Source organism: Gavialis gangeticus, unplaced genomic scaffold (genome assembly GCF_001723915.1).
Source record: "Gavialis gangeticus isolate Ggan-Ray unplaced genomic scaffold, GavGan_comp1, whole genome shotgun sequence".
Classification (NCBI taxonomy): Eukaryota; Metazoa; Chordata; order Crocodylia; family Gavialidae; genus Gavialis; species Gavialis gangeticus.
The window spans coordinates 14,047,517-14,052,946 of NW_017728997.1; positions in this window are offsets into that span (position 1 = coordinate 14,047,517).

The window sequence follows — 5,430 nt, forward strand, 5'->3', positions numbered from 1 at the left end:
CATTTCTAGCATCTTTCATTAATTCATTGGCTCAATGAGGGTTTTCAGGGGGATTTTATAAGGGGAGTGTGGTTAGTGGAGAAAGTCTACATGGGCGAAAACAGGAAGCCATGTCTTCCTTCCCAATTACAGCACCACTGTCTGCCTCCTTGCATAGCATATGAAGATCTGTGTGTTTTCTGAGCCATATTTACTGCATCCTGCTGGTTACTTATTGGGAACAAGTCAGGCAGAGGTGCCCTGAGTTGCAACCCCATTCACAATACCACCCGACTTTCTTCATTGTCCATAGCGCTTGCTGACTGAGGCAGGCAGCCCCTGGAAAAAGCAGCCTGTAGTTGTGGCCGTAAGAAGCCTCATGACAAATACTCCCCCAGGACTTTGGATGAGCAGCCTCATTTTTGGCATTGCCCAGTTTTGATGGCTCCGCTCTTGCAGTCATAACCCACTTGCAACATACTTTGGCTTTCCCTTCTTTTAATACCGAATCTGGACATGTTCTGCCAGGCACAGACCATAAGCTGCGCCACCCTGTTTACAAAGGCTTGCCCCCGTTCCAAGGCAACTTGGCATTTTGTGAGGAATTTAGCTGCAACACTAATTGCACTACATTTCATGGAAGCAGATGGGGAAAGGAGACAGCCAGAGATTTAATAAGTCCTTTGAGTACTTACCAGTGGAAACACCTGTCCTCAAATTCATTAAGAAAAAAATGATGGATGAAGATGTATTTTTTTTTGCATAATTATAGAAAAACCTAAATTGTACAACTTTTTATTGTCCTCATTCTTTTTGCCTTACAGGCTGCCTGGGCAATCTCAGACAAATGGAAAATTTTTTGGCCATTTGACTGGGGGAGCATGGGACTCATCATGCAGCGGGGTAAACAGAGATGTAAAGGCCTTATCGACATAAACATCTCCCAGCAATGGCTTTGCAGTTCACGGTCAAACCCAACCTTTTATCTCTGGCTCCACCTGATATTTCCATTCAGCCCATAAAGAACACAGAGAAAAATCTCTTAGGCTACAAACAGACATTGCATTGATCCAGGGTTTAAATGGTTTATCCCAGGATAAATTGTGATCATTTAGATGTCCGTGTCTGTTGTCCCAGGATAAACCTTAGAAAGGTTTATGGGATAAGAAGTACTAACAGTTTATCCCAGGACATTGCAAAGTGTGTCTGAACAGTGATCCCAGGATTGCATCATTGAATCAATGGCAGAAAAGCAGCGATGCATTACTAAATCCTGATTAGAAGGGCAATGTGTATACATGTCAATCCTGGGATATTTCTCTTTTGGGACAAACACAGGTCAAGCTTGTCCAGGGACAAATGCAACATCCCTTCCAAGGCCTAACTGGCGAGTCTCCAAGGCCTTGATCCCACTATCATTTTGGCATCCCTACTTGACTTTAGTCACTCTCTGAACAGCTCCAGGGTCTTCAGCTGATTCTGGGAGGAGAGTTGAGTCCATGTTTGCAGCACAGACACCCAAGGGACTCTCTCTGCTGTGCCCAGGAGAGGCTTCCTTCCACTTTTTGTATACTCCTATGCGTCAGGTGACTTGGGTTTCACAGACAGCTCTGTGAGCTGCTTTTTATATAACTTAGCTTCTGAACACCTGCCTTCCCCACCTCCAGAGCTGAAAGGGTTCATGGCTTCCAGGTCCTGTCCATGCACATGGACAACGTGCATCTTGTAGTGTGGGAAGATGCAGAAAGGGCTGAGATGCTCCAAACGGGGCTGCCTGCAGTGCCATTCATTTGCTGTGGAGCAGGAGCACTTAGCTGCACCCATTGCCATCCAGGCCTGTGTAACTACCGAAGCAGAGAGAGTCCCTGCTTGCAGAGCTGAAGCATTGCTGAGAGGCTGTGCCAGAAGTGCAGCCCAGCTTTCCTGTCTCCCAGCCCAAGGCACCGTGCCCTAAACTAAACCACAGCCCCCTTTGCTATCCTAGCAGGACAAAGAGGCCAGGGTACATGCAGCAGGGCTGTCCTTTCCAGTGTGAACACCCGTTGGGGAGTGATAAAATAAATCTGCCACTGTTTCCAGCTTGTTCTTTCAAGGGACAAAAGGCCTTCTTCCACTCCTTAGGAATAAGCCAACAGCATGGCTTAGACCTCCATCCTGTGGGATCCACCTGAACCAGGGAGAAGCCCCAGAGCGGTTTAATTCCTTCGCTCTGGCTACGTAACCCTGGAAAGCCTCTGTGGGAATAAACACAGGCTCCAGCCCATGCACCAAGTTTTGCAGAGCCCTCAATAGCAGGCTGAGTTTCAGAGCTCAGGCACCATCCCTGATTCCCGGCAAACAAGTCACCCTTATCCCTGTGCGGAGAAAGCTGCAAGTCATTTGCTCAGCTCAGAGGCTTGTGAGCCGAATTCCTGCCTTGGATCTCAGCAAGTGCCGCCCAATAGAAATAGCTAGACATGACTCCTAGAAGACCTGCCCCAGCTGAAACAATACGCCTTTTGGAAAGTGCCCCAGAAAACAAGGGCCTGGGGGTTTATTTGAACAGCTGGACCTTAGCAGCGGACTATTTTCTGAAAACTCACGCTGCAGACAGAATGCATTTTGCCTTCAAAAGAGAGCAGTGTGTACTTGGTGTCATTCCTTATTACAATGGCTGAAGTCATGGAAAAGCCCCTTTTTTTTTCAAACCGGTTTGGGCTTTCAGAGAAAAACAAGGGGATCAAAGCGTGTTGTGCTTATTGCGGAGTAAACCCGCCAGGGAGAGATGATCCATTCAAAATCCAAGGTACGAGCAAATCCCTGGGCAGGTGTCCTTCAGCTCTCTGCCACCCTGCTGAGCCACAGAGGATTGGAGTTGTTACATCCCTCAATTACAGTCTTTTCTCCTTAGCTTAAGATGCACTAACTTACACTTTAATCCTGAAACTCTCATTTGGCCCCTGCTGCATGGGGTGAGTTTACACACAAGGAACAGTTACCAGCAGGAACATGTGTATGAATTTATCTCCATGGGTAGATGGGATACCTTTAATTAGACCAACTAAATAGTTGGGAAAATTGCTCTTTGCAAGCTTTTGGGCACAAAACACCTTTCTCCATAGTTCAGATGTCCACAGGCATTTAGGTACCTAGGGATGCAAATGGACACGTTTGGAAAATTTCAATAGCCCCCTTGCCCAGTTAACCCCCTGGTACCAGGACAAGTCAGACACCTCACTAGTTGAGGGACTTTTGAGACTCATTTTAGGGGCGACTGTGGAAATCAGGCTCAGCTGCTCCAGTGTCACAGGTGCTAATTACAAACCAAGGGGAGCTGGAGGCTTCTGCATGGGTCATTCAGGCAGCAGCAGTAGAAGCAGCTCCTTCTCCCAGGCTGGATCCAGGACCGTGATTTTAGGTGAGTTTAGCAAAGACTGTCTGCTGGTTCAACCTATAGGTCAAGGTAGGATGCTCTAAGGTGGGGAATGTAATGGTTGAATGGGTTTAACTTGTCCTCTGGTGGTCTAGAGGCCTCTCCCAGGAGAAGGGGCCTGGCTTGCTGTCTCTCTAGCTCTGTGTTTCACCAGAGCCTTCCCTCTGGTATGTCTTTCCCCTAGATTGCACCTGATGCGCAGGAAACCAAAATCACTAGCAGGAAATGTGAAGATATTCTAGCTGGCCAATCACCCGGGAGAGCGGTGTTTCTGCTTTCCAGGCTGCAGAATGCATTATCTGCACCTTGCCCCTTGCAAGCTTGACGAAGCCAGTGTGGTGTTTGTAGACAGAGCCACGTGCTGATCTGTCACCGAGGAATGCCTGTCCTAAAATGACAGAGACGGTGCTTTAGATGGCAGGGCTGGGGGGGTCCTTGCTGGCTGCATCATGCAGGGGTACCTTGAAAGTTGGGTCTCCTTGTGCTAGGCCCTGCCAACACAACCAGCATGCATGCAACTTTAATGCAGAGTGGATAGGCTTTTAGTATTGTACTTGCTCATGGGGGTAGGGGTGTGAGGTGTGTCATGGCTGTCCCCCCACGCACACGTGCATCCAAGGGGCAATTACATTGTTAGAACTAATAATTAGTCCATAAGTCCACTTCATTGACCTGTGGGGATCTGTATCTTTGAAAGGGTCTCATAAAAGCCCACTGAAACTGGTGGTGGATGTATTTCTACGGGAGGAACTAGATGTCGGTCCAGGCAGAGGTCCCTTGCGTGGCCTTTAGTATTGGGATTGTGTTCAGCCGCTCTGCATCACAGCTTTCAGTACTGGCTGGTGCAATAGTGTGACCCAGCGAGTAGGACGCAGGCAGTGCTGTGCATCTCCGCTACCGCGAGGAGATTGGAGGGGGTGGACTGAGAAGGGCTGCAGCGAGAGAGACAATGAGATGTTGTACATCTTCGCGACAAAAAATAAAATGTGAAAGTGCAAAAGTGGGTGGGCCTCCCAGGGGCCAAGCCCGAAACCCTCATCAGTAATGACAAAACTCTTATCGCCAGAGACAAACCCCCTCCTCACAATGACCTTCGTGAGCATTTAGGACCAGCTGTCCATCTTGCACCTGGCAGAGGACCCTGTCGGTGGTCCTCACTGTACGGCAAAATGAAGTGTCCCAACTCCAGTGTGCTGCACACCGGAGAGAAAGCAAGAGGCAGAGCACATGCCGGTGTGCTCATGGTGTGAATTGCTTCAGTCTTCATGGGGTGAGGAGCATCCTGGTACCCAGCTTCCTCCTCCTAGGCTGAAATGAGATGTCACTCCCCCTCTTTCCCACAAGACAGGCATGCTCCAAAATGTTTCTAGCACGTACGCCAGATCAGGCTGTGCGCTAAATGCAGTGGAAATAATAATAATCATATGCTTCTAACCCATCATATCCTTGTGCCCCCTATACCACAGCACAACGTCTGGGCACTAATACTGGATCTCCTTGTCTCTGGACTCTCAGATCTCTGCTTCAGAAATTCCCATTAACCTCAACCAGCTCAATCAAGCCACCACAGACCATTGAATAAATATGTACTTCTCCCTTACACACCCTTGCTCTCGAAGGGGAGCAATCCTGATAGCTTGCACCAGAAATTCAGATGGTAATTATCTCTGTTATTCACTGTATAATAATCAGACTCATTATTTTAAAGCCGGGTCCATCTTGTACGTTGTAATGCACCAAACTGGAAGTTCACATTGCACAGGAGAGACAACTGTGTTAATCCTTGTAAGTCTGTCCTTGCCCCCATGGCATTAGGGTTGTCTGAATGAGTTATAATCACGCACGTGAGTGAAAAAATTGATGCCCCCCATACGCAGAATAATCGAACTGGAGTTAGATACAGTGCTTAAAGGGATTTGTTCCTTGTCTCATTGCTCCTCCCCCCTTCTCTGTCTAATTAACTCTTCTAATAGAATTAATCAGCACCCGAAATATGGGACTTGCTTGCTATTTTTATATATATATATATATATATATAT